At 44.9% G+C, this 12648-nt stretch overlaps 1 protein-coding gene across 3 annotated transcripts in view; it reads right to left on the bottom strand.

Moving 5' to 3' along the window:
* Positions 1-6075, bottom strand: part of LOC147727367 (very-long-chain (3R)-3-hydroxyacyl-CoA dehydratase-like) — a 204172-nt gene extending 198097 nt beyond the window's left edge. For 2 of the 3 annotated variants that reach the window (XM_086961451.1, XM_086961448.1), the window contains exon 1: positions 5779-6022. The gene's annotated coding sequence lies outside the window, so the exon portion shown is untranslated. Of the gene's footprint in view, positions 1-5778 lie in introns of all 3 variants that reach the window. The other variant, XM_086961449.1, reaches the window with a different exon arrangement.
* Between the last annotated feature and the right edge of the window lie 6573 nt (positions 6076-12648).

Below are 12648 nucleotides of genomic sequence, written 5' to 3'. Positions count from 1 at the left end.
CTTTGAACCTGAGTGGGCGCACAGAGGGGGGCTCCAAAACTTACCTGCTATCCCGGATCTTTGCTAGGCAGCACACTATCGCTGGGTCCCTGACGCTGTGGTTGCCCCCGCCTCCGAGCTGGTGACATCGCTACGCCGCGGAGCGGGGCGGAAACTACAGCTCCCAGCCTGCCTTGGGAGGACAACACCGCCCACTTCCTGCACAGCGCGCCTGGAAGCGCTTAAATCCCGACAGCTTCCTCCGCGTCGCGGACGCGCGCGGGCGGAGCCCGGGCAGAGGGCGGGCCATCTGTGGCCATCCGGGGCCAGAGGAGGCCGGGACGGGGGCATCCCCCTTGGTACTGAACTAAGAAAGGAAGAAAAAAGACAAAAGGTACAGATACCCATTGACAATCCCCAGTTTCTTAGGTCCTTCACAAGTGTCATTATAGTGGAACTGTTGAACTATTATTTGGTAGTTGATGCTGATTACGCTATGACCTGTAAGGGGGGTACTAGAAATCTTTCCTCTCAGAGTGACTTGCTTAGGGGAATGATGGACTACTATATAAAGAGGGCAACACTCCCCATTGCCAGTGAATTAGAGAGAATAGAACGCTCCCCAGCCATGGATAGTTCTCCCAGTATGTGTTCTCCTTCACAGTCTTCCGATGCAGCTCCAGATATATCACTACTGGAGGAACTAAACAAAATGTGTAAATCCACGTAAGCTTCTGTGGATTCAAGAAATGTGCAAATTAGTGCTCCTATTTGCCTAATAGCAATGACTAGTCCTCGGTCAAGCAGTCAAGTTCACCTAACTCAAAGCACACAGGGTACTCCCCTTATAATACGACCAAAAGAAAACTCTCAATCTGCAGTGTCCCCTCAGGTCTTTTCTGCTAAAAGGAAGAGTGATGGGGTCAATCAAATGGGGAGTCAGGCCAAGCAACAAAAACTAAACCCAAATCTCCCACTGCCGAACACTCCTAGCACTGCCACCTCAAAAGCACCTATCCATGATTCTTTATTGGCCTCGATCGAAAACATGATGAAGTCAATAATATCCCCACTGAGTGATAAAATGACTAGCTTAGGGGATAGGCTCATGGGTGTCAAGGAAGCAATTAAGGCCAATTCGTCACTTGTAAAAACTTTGGCAGGACCCTCTCAACCACGGCGTCCAGCCTCCACAGAAATGCCTAAAACCACCACACAAAGTAAGACCACCCGCAATCAACTAGTAACCCCACATTTGAAAACTTTAAATCCTCCGAAAGCTGCCAGAACAGTACGGAGTTCTTACCCTAGAGTAGGGCCGAATAAAGAAACAAAATCACATAAGGGAAAAGCGGTCAATCGTGACAATATGTCACTTAAAACTAGCCATCTACATTTACCACCAGAGGCCGCTCCTATTGTGTGCGTTCTCTCAGGAGTACCAGAACTTATAAAGGGGAAACATGAAAGACCTAAGAAACAAGGTTGTGTTCTGGCTAACCAAAAATAGACCTCAGCCACCCAACATCAATGGCACCATACTAAGTGTTAGAAGGGTGGGCTGGCTAGGACCGCTTCCTAAAGATATTGTGGGCGATTTGGTACTTGTAAAATTCAGGAATAAATACGTCGTCCCATATCTCCAATCTTGGCAGCCACAAATAGGAGATGGTCCTATATCTATCCGGAGCCTAAGTGAATTCTACCCTAGAACATTATATGTCCCGTCTCAATGACAAAAAGCACAGAGCAACCACCTGATGGGCACAAGTGGTCTTGTATCGAGTGGTCGCATCATTTCCACGTTTAATCAATTTGATCTACTATCTCGCTCTTCAATGATTAGCGGATTTATTCTATCGATTTAATCCCATTTTAATAGATGTTATTTTTTTATGAAATGAAATGTATTGGTGTATATTTATGTATTGTTGTTGCTTTTATGATTTTTATACTGAAATCGAATGAAGCTAATCGAATCAAATCGGCAAGCATTTGTAATGCAATAGGTCTCGCATTTATGAAAGTTTGAGCTATTGGCATGTTGAATGACAATGCCAATAACTTAAACTCTCGCAAATGCAATTTGTGTAAACGCGTTCCATGGAGCGCTTTCATATTAATAGTAGCGCAATGCCCCTTTCTTTAAACCGAGCTCGGGGCGCAGCCGCCATTAAAATGAAAGTGTGGTATAGGGCGCTTTTTTAAAAAAAAAAAACATGTTTGTCAAGTTGACAATCAAATTTTTTTTTTGTTTGTAATATCGCTCTATGCTGTGATTTCACTTTAATGGCAGCTGCGCACCTGAGACGTGGCTCGTCTAAAGAAAGAGGAAAAGTTGCCTTAAACACATCCTCCCTGCTGTAGAGCATTAGCTCCAACTATGGAAGACTGTATTTAAAATTCATCTCACAGTGGGAAAGGTGATTATTTTGGGATTCCCCCAACTTTAGGCGAGGACCAGATAATAACCTAGAAAGGAAAAGCATGTAGTGCATAATGATTTTGTGGTGGTCCCATCGTACTAGGACCACCACAGGCAGAATTATGGGCAAAAATGTGTTTTGAATAGAGGGGCCTGCAAAGCATTATGGGGCGAGTTTCTGTAGTGCAGTGAATATTATAGTATCGGCTCCTCTGCTGAGCCAGCGAGAGCTGCAGTAAAGTTTTACTTTTGTTTTCTTTCCTTTCTGCGGGATCCTAGCCCCTTTCTCTTTTTTAAATGGGCGCACAAAAAAGCATTTGTTTGTCAAGTTGACAAAGAAATACTTTTTTTGTAAAAGCGCCCCATGACGCGCTATCATGATAATGTCTTTTAAACGAGCCTGTGTCTAAAGAAAGGGGAAGGGCCGCCATGTTTTGCAAGAGAGCTTGTCCTGCATGCAACAGCAGGGCAGAAAACCATTTAGCAAAGTAGTGCTCGGAGGCTGTAATTGAAGCCTACAGAGTAACAACACATGTACCAGCCAGTGTTGTCATGAGGGATTACAAATTGAAACAAGGCAACACTAAGGAGGGACTACTAAGTCTATAGACCAATGAAAAGCCAGTTTCCAAAGGACAATCACACAAGCCAATGAAAAATATGGGCCGAGAGTGGGCGGAGTTTCAAGTCCATACTACAATACAGCATGCCTTGTAGAGCAGCGCATGCGCTGCCCAGGCTCGACCTAAAAAAGAAATAGTCCTGGCTTTCAGATTGATGTATCAGTATTCTGCAACTGTCTTCCTTAGAAGGACGTTGGGAAGTATTAACATTAGTATGAATGGGAATGGTTCTATGCACAATTCCTATTTCCCCTTCACAAAACATAAAATGCCATCTAGGGATGTTGTGTATTTTTGTTCAGTGCCAACTTCCACCACAGCCACAAGCAATAAAGATGTGAAACAGACACCCGGTCTGCGGCATTTCTACTCTGATTCCACTCCCAATCACACAAAAATATTTGGAGAATCAGAATGGAAAGTGAACAGTACGTTTAAAAATAGGAAATATTCCTTTTTACATGACAAAAACCTGGTGTTAATGCAGGCCAATCATTCATTTGTTCCCTTTGCCGTGTGGCCATAAAAGGAGAAAGGGGTGGTCTGAACAGTTTAAGCACAAATGATTTCCCCCTTAACTTTTCATGTGCTGGCGATCCCAGAGGAATCCTGGACATAGACCTCTGTGTATTCTGTATCAGTACACTGGACACAGTCAGGGAGCTGTTGACCCTTGCCTGGAATGGAATTTCGGGAGAAGAATACAAGAACTGGAATCCAACATGTTCCCAAGGACAGGTGCCAGGTTCTCAGAGGGATGCTGTCATGAAGGCTCATCCATCTATCTCTCACACCAGGGGGGTACCGAATTGAAATCAGAAAACCACTTCCCAACTCCAGTTGTGGTTTGCGATCCCATGAGCCCACCACTGTGACGCACACTTGGGCACTCCTGTGGCATCCCTCAGCAAAGTGTTCTGGGGCCGCAGAATGTGTGTGTGTTACACGTTACCACAGTCATGAAATAATCAAATAAACTAGTTCATACACTTTCAGATGTATAGCGAATTGTGAAGCAAGATTACAGGACATAAATCTGAAGTGAAATATAAGAACTGTTACAAGTTTAATATTTGGCTATAGAGAGGTATATTTATCATACTTTCACGCAGCACAACACCGCAAGCCACTGTGCTGTGCTGCGTGAAAGGGCATGAATGCGCCGTATTTAACATCATATGGCACATTTCTGTCCTTTCCTTGCACTGGCGCACAATCTGCTGCCTAACACAAACACAGGCACCCTTGTACCACTGGGCAATGGTGCCTGCGTTGTAAGCAGACTTCTTTTTGTGCAGGAAGGGATGCTTTCCTGCACAAAAACAATCCTGAGAGGCATTTTCCTCCCTCAATGTGTGCTGCAGAACAGTGGCGGCTGACATCTACAAGGGGGGTCAACTGGAAATATATTTTAAAAAACATTTACCTTCCACGTTTTCCTCGCTCCGGAAGTCGGACCTCTTCTTCCGTCGACTGCATAGCAGGCACCTGCAAACTCCCTTGACCAATCCTGGCACAGCTCACATGCTGTTAACCAGCATCCGAGCAGCGCCCTGACTGGAGGGAGCAGCCTCTATTGGTGCTCCCCAGTGCACTGGAGGAATGCACTTGCTCTCAACCCAGCTGAGTTGAAAGGATTAAAGTATGCATGTCTGGCTGGCTGTCACATGATGGACGAAGAGAGAGACATGCACACTTCAAACAGTGCACAGGCAGCCCTCTGCCCATCGTTCCTCCCTGCTGCCACTCCGCGGGCCCTGCCCCATCCTGCCACTCAGTTCAGGAGGGGATGATGAAAAATAAAATAGAAATGAATTACCATTTAATTTTTCATCTCTGGGGTTCGGGGGAAAAGAGGAGGGGGAGCTGCCCCTGCTGCAGAATGTAGCACACTAGAAAGAGGAAAAAACGAGAAGAAATAAAGATATTTCTCTTTGTTACGTCACACATGGGGAGGCGTAACATTTTGACGCATTCCTAGGTGTACGTCTAACGGTAAATCTGGAAATGTGCCAAAATCAATGGGTGGATGCGTGGGAACACCCACACGCCACCCATGGAACGCCTCCCTGGGGCAGAGTAACGCAACGCAGCGATTTGCGCTGTCTTGCGTTACTCCAGATGTATCGAGCCATGTAGGGCCAGGCAAGGTGGCTTTGCCTGGCTTGAGAAATCTGGCTTTAGTGAGGTGTCACCCTTGCACCTCAGGTGAAGCAACCCTATGATAAATATGGCAGATATGACAGATAACAATGTATTTTAGATTTTTTTCTGGCTTGAATTGTGGCATGTAACATTTGGACTTTGGGGCACGCACGTGTTCAACGTAAAAAAGAAAAACTATACAAATTCAATGGTTAAATAAAAAAATACAACATAAAACCAAAAGATGTCAAGAAGTAACTCCAAGTCGCAAAAAAATATATATATAGTCACATACGCCAACTTTGATGGGATCCAATGAAAACCACTTTAACAGTTCCGCTAGATTGTGCAACAGTAGAATGCAGAAGAAAAACAAAGAAACTGCACAGTGAGAATAGACAATATCCTTCCAATAGCCCACTGCAGTCACACGGATGTGATTTAGGTGCGTCAATAATAAATAAGTGTGTCAAACAAGAATGTAATACTTGCAAACCAGGCTGTATGATTATTAAAGAGGAACTCGCCGAGCGATGTGTCATATTTTAATTTACGTGCACAGAGAACGCGCCGCTCGCTGCTAGACACAAACAGGGTGGCGCTTACCTTCAAAACACCCTTCTTCCCAAGGGAACACTCGCAGCAGCCCAGCCTGGCCTCCAGCAGGGTTACAAAAGTCCAAAAATGAGCCAGCGGTCGCCACTCAGTTGATAAATGACATCGTTTATTTTTAAAATCAATAAAACGAGAGAAACCAGCGAAAGCACTGAAAGCTGTTCACGCGAGGAGAGGGGAGGCGTACTGGCTGGCAGCCAGTTTCAGAAACTCCTGTATTTTAGTAACTCCCAGATCTGTGCAGTTCAGAACATGCTCGCTCATCAGGGGAACGCTGCCCCTCCCCTCCAACACGCCCTCGTGGCTCCCCCGCCCCATGACACACACATGGATTGTTAACATTCTTAAGAGGAGGAATAAATTAAGTTACTGGTACCTACTGGTACCTAAGAGCAAGAGAAGGGGTGAGGCTGGTTTCTGAAATTTGAGTTACTATCAATGTTTGCCATCCCCCATCTCTCCAGCACCGATACTTTCTTCTTTCTACGTTTTGGAAGGAGGTGATGTTTTTCCAGTCTGGGTTCTTAGCCCCCTCTGCTGTTTAGTTTAAACTTCTAAAATCCGTACAGCAGCTGTAGTTAGGTAAAATAAGTAGGGCTACGGGTTTTAAGGTGGGGTTTTTCTTCATTTTTACTTTTCAGTCTGTTTTCATCCATATACTTTTTTTTTGCACATTTTATGTGTATTTATCCACATTTATTTTGGGTTTTGTGACAAGAATTAAGCTGAAACTAGCCTATTTCCACATTTATTTAACTGATAAAAGTGCCCTCATGCTTGGATGCCTGAGAAGTTTCCATGATATGAAAACCCACAGATGATAAATCAAATCTCTTATATGAAAACATACATATTTTAGTATTTCTTTAATTTATTTAATTTAATGCAAATTTATATAGCGCGAATATTACCTGAAGGTGTCAGAGCGCTTTACAAAAGAACCAGTTGTGATACATAAGGATTTAGGATTACATGAGTTACATAAAAGATACAAACAGAAACAATTGCAAATGTACAAGTTGTAAAGTCACACAAGGAAGAGATATAAACAGAAAAAATTGCAAATGTACAAGCTTCTGCCAACACACCAGGAACAATAAGGTCCTCCCTCCCAGCCGCACATATGGTGCGCAGAGCTTCCCGCACCGAGGCTGCTGCCTCCATGACCCTCCACCCCACTCCACTCTAAACCAGTCCATGACACTACTACACTCCACTCACATATATACTCCACCCCTCTCTACACCACTCTACTTCATGCTCCACTACATCACTAGCTTTTAGCCATGCTGAACAGCAGACATGCTGGTGTACAACATGGCAAAGATAGAAATTGTGTGCTTCCACAAAAAAAGTACTTGCCCTCCTCACAGCTGAGATTGAAAACATTATCTAGCTGCCCGAGCTTGAACTTTCAAGGGGACACACATGACATTGCAATGCTACTAAAGTATATTGAATAACTAGAAAATGTATGGTGTTTTTCTCTGGCAGCAGCAAAGATGGGAGAAGGACAGGATGTTTAGTTCTGGCTTGCCAGTGTAACTGTTAATTAACTTTTTAACCCACACCAATATTATTCTACAGTTCTTTGCTTCCACACAAATACATATCCATTCCAATGCTTACTTGCAATGCTTCTCATTACCATGCAACATTCCTTTAATTTCAGACCTATTGGCATTGCCAATACTTCGTTATATGTTTGGAGTAGTTCACTCCTAAACCCAAATTACTTTATACCCACAAAATGTATCCATGCCAAATATGCATCCTTTTTTCCAACAAGGGGATTCCAAACATTCCCAGGGTTTGTAGATTCCCCTGGAGGGAACCTAGAAAAAAGTCAAAATAAACCAAAATTTTTGGTTCTAGAAAAAAGTGGTAAAAACGTGCTGTGGATGAAAGTGTATGGTTTTTTTTCTTCTAAAAATTGTATAAATTGAAGGTTTGCTGTGATGGGTACATCCTCTTCCCAGCTATAATGAACAAGCAGAGTTGTATCCTAAAACATTTTTACCACCATATTTGCATTTTTAGGTCTCGCCTGGCGAAAGCAGCGCATGCGCTACTCTCGCCATGGAGAGAACCTTTTGTAATCGATTCAGCCAAAGCTGAATGCACACGCGTCCAGATGGACAATGATGGCTGCTCTTGCCATCCACTAAGCTAAACATGCACTTACAAAAAAAAGATGGCCGCGCATGTGGACAGCCTAAAGCCATCTTTGTTTACTTTCATTAGCATAGGGCTGTGCACAAGTGCGCACATTTTTTTTGTCCGAACGCGTGCTTTCCATTGTCATTGCAACTTGTCACGCTGCCTTGTTTAGGTTTGGCCGCGCATGTTCTATTTGCGTGCTTGTGTGAGCTTTTTTCGCATCATCTGTATTTGCGTGGCTTATCTTTCTCTGAGCACTCTCTCTCTGTCTCCATCTCCCTAGAGTTGGGTCTTTCTTTCATTTTCTCATTAGAATAACGCACGGAGGAAGATTCACAGACTGAGAAATACTCATTAACTTTCCAGCAATAAATGAAGTTCCCTGGAGCCGGCAGACGTTGATTGTCAGGCTCTGCTTTGTAAACACTATATGAAGGGGCGCGAGGCGTGGCTGACACTCGGGGCCTCACGAGGGAGGCCACGCGCTCTTCTGAAGACCTCTAGGCTGGTGATTGGATTAGCGGTGAATTCTTTCTTGGTGAATATGTAGAACTGTGCATGGGTAAGTGTCATCGACCGGATTGTTTTCGAGAGGTTTCAAGTGACGTCAACAAGAAGAGGCAATGGTGTTATAGCATTATGTAGAAGTGATGCACTATGGACATCAGCGTGTCTCTGCACCTGCAGAGTATGGTTGTATTACTCATGAAGAGTTGTGGGCTGCTTCGCTGTTGGTGATCACACTCTTCCTAAGGCCCTTGTCTAAGGGTGAACCGTGTTTCTAACGCGGTCTTTTGTTGGGCGGCTCCTGCGGCATCTTCCTGCCATTGGCCATGTATACAAATGCCACCTCTCCACAGGCGCCTCTGTGAATCACCTCCTGGCAGTGTGCAGTGACAAGGACCCCCTTCCAGGCTGCCTCAGAGTTCACAGGCCACCCTTGCACTCAGTAGTTGTGTTTTGCTCGAAGCTTGTTTGTGACTTAGGAACTTCCTGGAGTAAGACATGTTTCCTCGTGAAAAATAAAGGGCCATATTATCAAGCCCCAGCGATAATTATCGCTAAGCGTACTTAGCGCTAGGATAATTATCGCCGGGTAGCGTGGATTTTCATCACTGAGATAGCGTGCTATTAGCAACGCTTATCTCAGAAGTGATAAAAATCCTCGCGCTAACTGCAAAATGAGAGATTATCGCTGGAAAATCAACGATAATCTCTCGAAGTTTGGTGTTAGCTTGATGATAGGGGCTCACAAACTTAGCCATGATATCCGCCTTCCATAGGATATCATGGCTAAGTCAGGAAAATACCAGGTGTAAAAAAAGCAGCGCTAACCGCGGTTAGCGCTGCTTTTTTTTATCACTAACAGGGTTAGCGATATCCTTGATTATAGGAGAAATGTCGCTTAACAACATTTCTCCTATTATTTTTCTCTGGAACGCCCCCTTTGCATCTCATTAGAGATGTAAGGGGAAGCGTAGAGAAAAAGGGTGCTAACATGCAAATTTGCGAGTTAGCACCCTTTTGCTGATAGGGAGAGAATTTTATCTCCGCTTTCTTGGCTTTGAAAGCCCTTGATAATATGCCCCAAAGTTTGTGATTCATGGGGAGTAAACATGACTTACTCCTGTAAAAACATGAGTAAGCCACAATTACTCACAGAAAATGTTTTGCGAATCAGGTTATGCGTCATTCACATTTTAATACCGGAGTGAGAAACAAGTGTTAATTAATAAAAAATGGTTTATGAATTGGGCCCTCACATTTTTGGTAGAATCGTACACACACATTGTGGCTGAGGGATGAACAGGGATGAACAGTACAGAAAATTGCTGCCACATATTCTGTTGGCATGTTATATTTGGATTGTTCAATACCATATGTGCTTGATTATCTATATGCGGCTCACAACTTTAAAGTTCTTCAACGAGAGGCAAGATGGCGGCCGGTCCCTCGGCTGTGTGAGCTGGTGTTGTGAGCTCTCCTGGACAATTCTTTCCATGCATAGTTGCCGTGTGATGGAATGAGCGGAAGGCGTTAGGAAAGCGGCTTAATTTAAAAGTAGGTGCTATGTTCTGGCGACTGATTCAATTGAGAATTGAGAAGAGAATTATCCAGCAAAACACAGTGGCTGGGATTTCTTCCAATCTGTACAGGCTTCTCGGGATCATCTCGGCGATTACACTCTGCAAGGGCCGAAAGCACCGGTAAAGAATCTGAAAACTCGCACTTTGACAGCGCAAACAGCTAGCCCCGGGAAAGGTGTCAGCAGGGAAAAACACTCTCAAGCTACCCGGGGAGTGGGGGAGATGGCGACAGGAGCCGGTGGACACCCCCAGACGATCGCTACTGGAACGGGTTAAGGGAAGCATGCACTCCCCTCGCTCTTCAAGGTACAAGCGGGGAAAATGAAGAAAGCGGAAACTCCTGTGAGCGGGGGCACTAGTAAGCGTGAGTGGGCAGCTTCGGGAAAAACTGTAAGCAGTGCGGGCACCGAGGCGGCAGAGCTGAATGCAGGTACTGTCTCTAGTCTGGGTGTGCCTAACGGGAATCTGCGAGTCTCTCCCCCTGAACAAAATGGGTCTCCTCATCTGGAGCAGGCTGGGGTCAGTTCACCGTCGCAAAATGGGGGCTGTTCAATCAGTATCATGACGCTTGCTGGGGACAGTGGAAGTATCCCTCAGGCTGATCAAGAAGGGAAAAGTGAATTCCAAACCGTGGTGCCTCTTCCGAGCAGTGGAATCATGGGAACTGTAGTCCTACACTCTGCAGTGCTGGCCACGGGAGATCAACAACATTTGAAATTGCTCAGCAAAGGTGATGATCCTGGAAGAATAGAAGCTCAAGGGACATTGATGACGGTAGCTGGCTCGGAAAGGAGCCTGAAGGGGCAGACAAATTCTATTCAATGTTTGATCATACAGGATGAAGGTCCGGATAAGGAGTGAATGGATGACGACAGTGATCTTACTGACTGGCGGTTCGGTGAGGTGCAAAAAGGCGAAGTCTCGCTCCAAGGGGAGGGTACTGTTCGCAAATCTATGAAACGAAAAGACCAAGGGGGTCTTATGTCAAACAAGGCCTCTGGAATAATGGGATCAATGGTATGGGATTATTCTTTTTCTACTCAGCCTGGATTTATCGGGAGTACCACTGCTGACGGTGCCAGTGCTATAGATGTTGCGCAGGGACTTACCGCAGAAATAACACTGTCAACCAACTATTAGATTATTATGGCTCATCGTGAAGAGACGCGTCAGGAAAGCTCTCGTACACAGGGTGCGTGCCGTAAGATGCAGAATTAGATTCGGAGAGTGGCCAAAACATGTTCAGATGTAGCCGCTAGGATCGTTGAGGCTAAAGAAAGGATTTCTACGTTGGAAGATGACCTTGCAATAAAGAAAGGCCTTACGGACTCGATCGAAGCGCAAAGGGACGACATGCTGTAGAAGTTGACGAACCTGGAAAACCGGGCCAGGAGGAATAACTTAAGAAACCTAGGAATTCCGGAAGGCAAAGAGGGGTTGGACACCAGACAGTTCGTCATGGAACTCTTCTCTGAAGCATTTCCGGACTTAAAGCAGTGGTACTGGCAGTTGGAGGTGCAACAAGCGCATCTGTTTCCCTTTAAGCTAAGGCAGAAGTCTGGTTAAACCTCTGGCGATTTTAATTTGCCTAAATAATTTCTTAGCTAGGGAGGGAGCTTACGATCTAGCAAGGCCAGACAGGAAGAGAGTAGGGAAAGACTGAGTTTTTTGTCAGACCAGATTTCGGTCAGGCAACAGTTGAGCGGAGGTGACAGCTCCGCCAGCTAATAGCAGCATTTCAAGCAAAGGGGCCGCAAGGCTTTTTGCTTTATCCCTTGAAGCTGAAAATAATATATCAGGGCCAGACAAGATTTTTCTTGTCTGAAATCCAGACAAAGGAATTTTTTAATTCTATCTAGAGAATATCAAATTTCTTACCCTTTGCGGTTTTCCATCATAGGGGTTATTTTTTTTTTAGGTATTGAGGTGGGGGATGAGCCAATCAAAAGGTCCCTTTAAAAAAAAAATTGGGTATTTCACTGGTTTGTATTGGCTCAGATCCCTTTTTTTGGCTAAAAATGGGAGGAAGGATCTAGGGGAGAGCGGGGGTAGCCAGCTTATACCATCACAAGGACCTAGGTACTGTTGCCTCACAAGGGGAGTGAAGCGCTGGGGTGGGCTAGGGGTTGGGGTGGGATCAGGGGAGGGGGTAGGTCTGGGGAGGGGTGTGGGTGGTTTGTGGAGTTTTGGTCTTTAATCGTAGTCAAGGCAATTGCAATATGAGTGGTGGTGTTGTACAGAGCCAATGAGTAAAAATGGTGGTGCTATCATAGTAGTATTTTTTGTTGAGTTGAGATCAGGACTTATGTTTTGCTTAAATTGGGCGAGGTAGGCTGCTGATAAGTACCTGGAATGTCTGTGGCCTAAATGATGGTAAAAAGCGGACACCTCTATCCAAAGTTCTACAAACTATGCAAGTGGATATTCTGCGTTTACAAGCAAACAAATATTCCATGATGGAAGTGCGAGTGTTTGAAAGTCTTAGGTTTTGATTTAGTAGCCTGTACAAGACAGTAATCTATGATCAGAGGTGTGGCCATATTACTGAGGCGGGGAGTCGGGATCTGCAAAAGAGGGAAAGAGGATAGAGCAGGTAGATGGGCAGTTGCCGAAA

This window comes from Lissotriton vulgaris, chromosome 3_1 (assembly GCF_964263255.1).
Source record: "Lissotriton vulgaris chromosome 3_1, aLisVul1.2, whole genome shotgun sequence".
In the NCBI taxonomy this organism is placed as follows: domain Eukaryota; kingdom Metazoa; phylum Chordata; class Amphibia; order Caudata; family Salamandridae; genus Lissotriton; species Lissotriton vulgaris.
The sequence above is the reverse complement of the archived record's forward strand: the minus strand, read 5'-3'. Positions and strand labels throughout refer to the sequence as shown.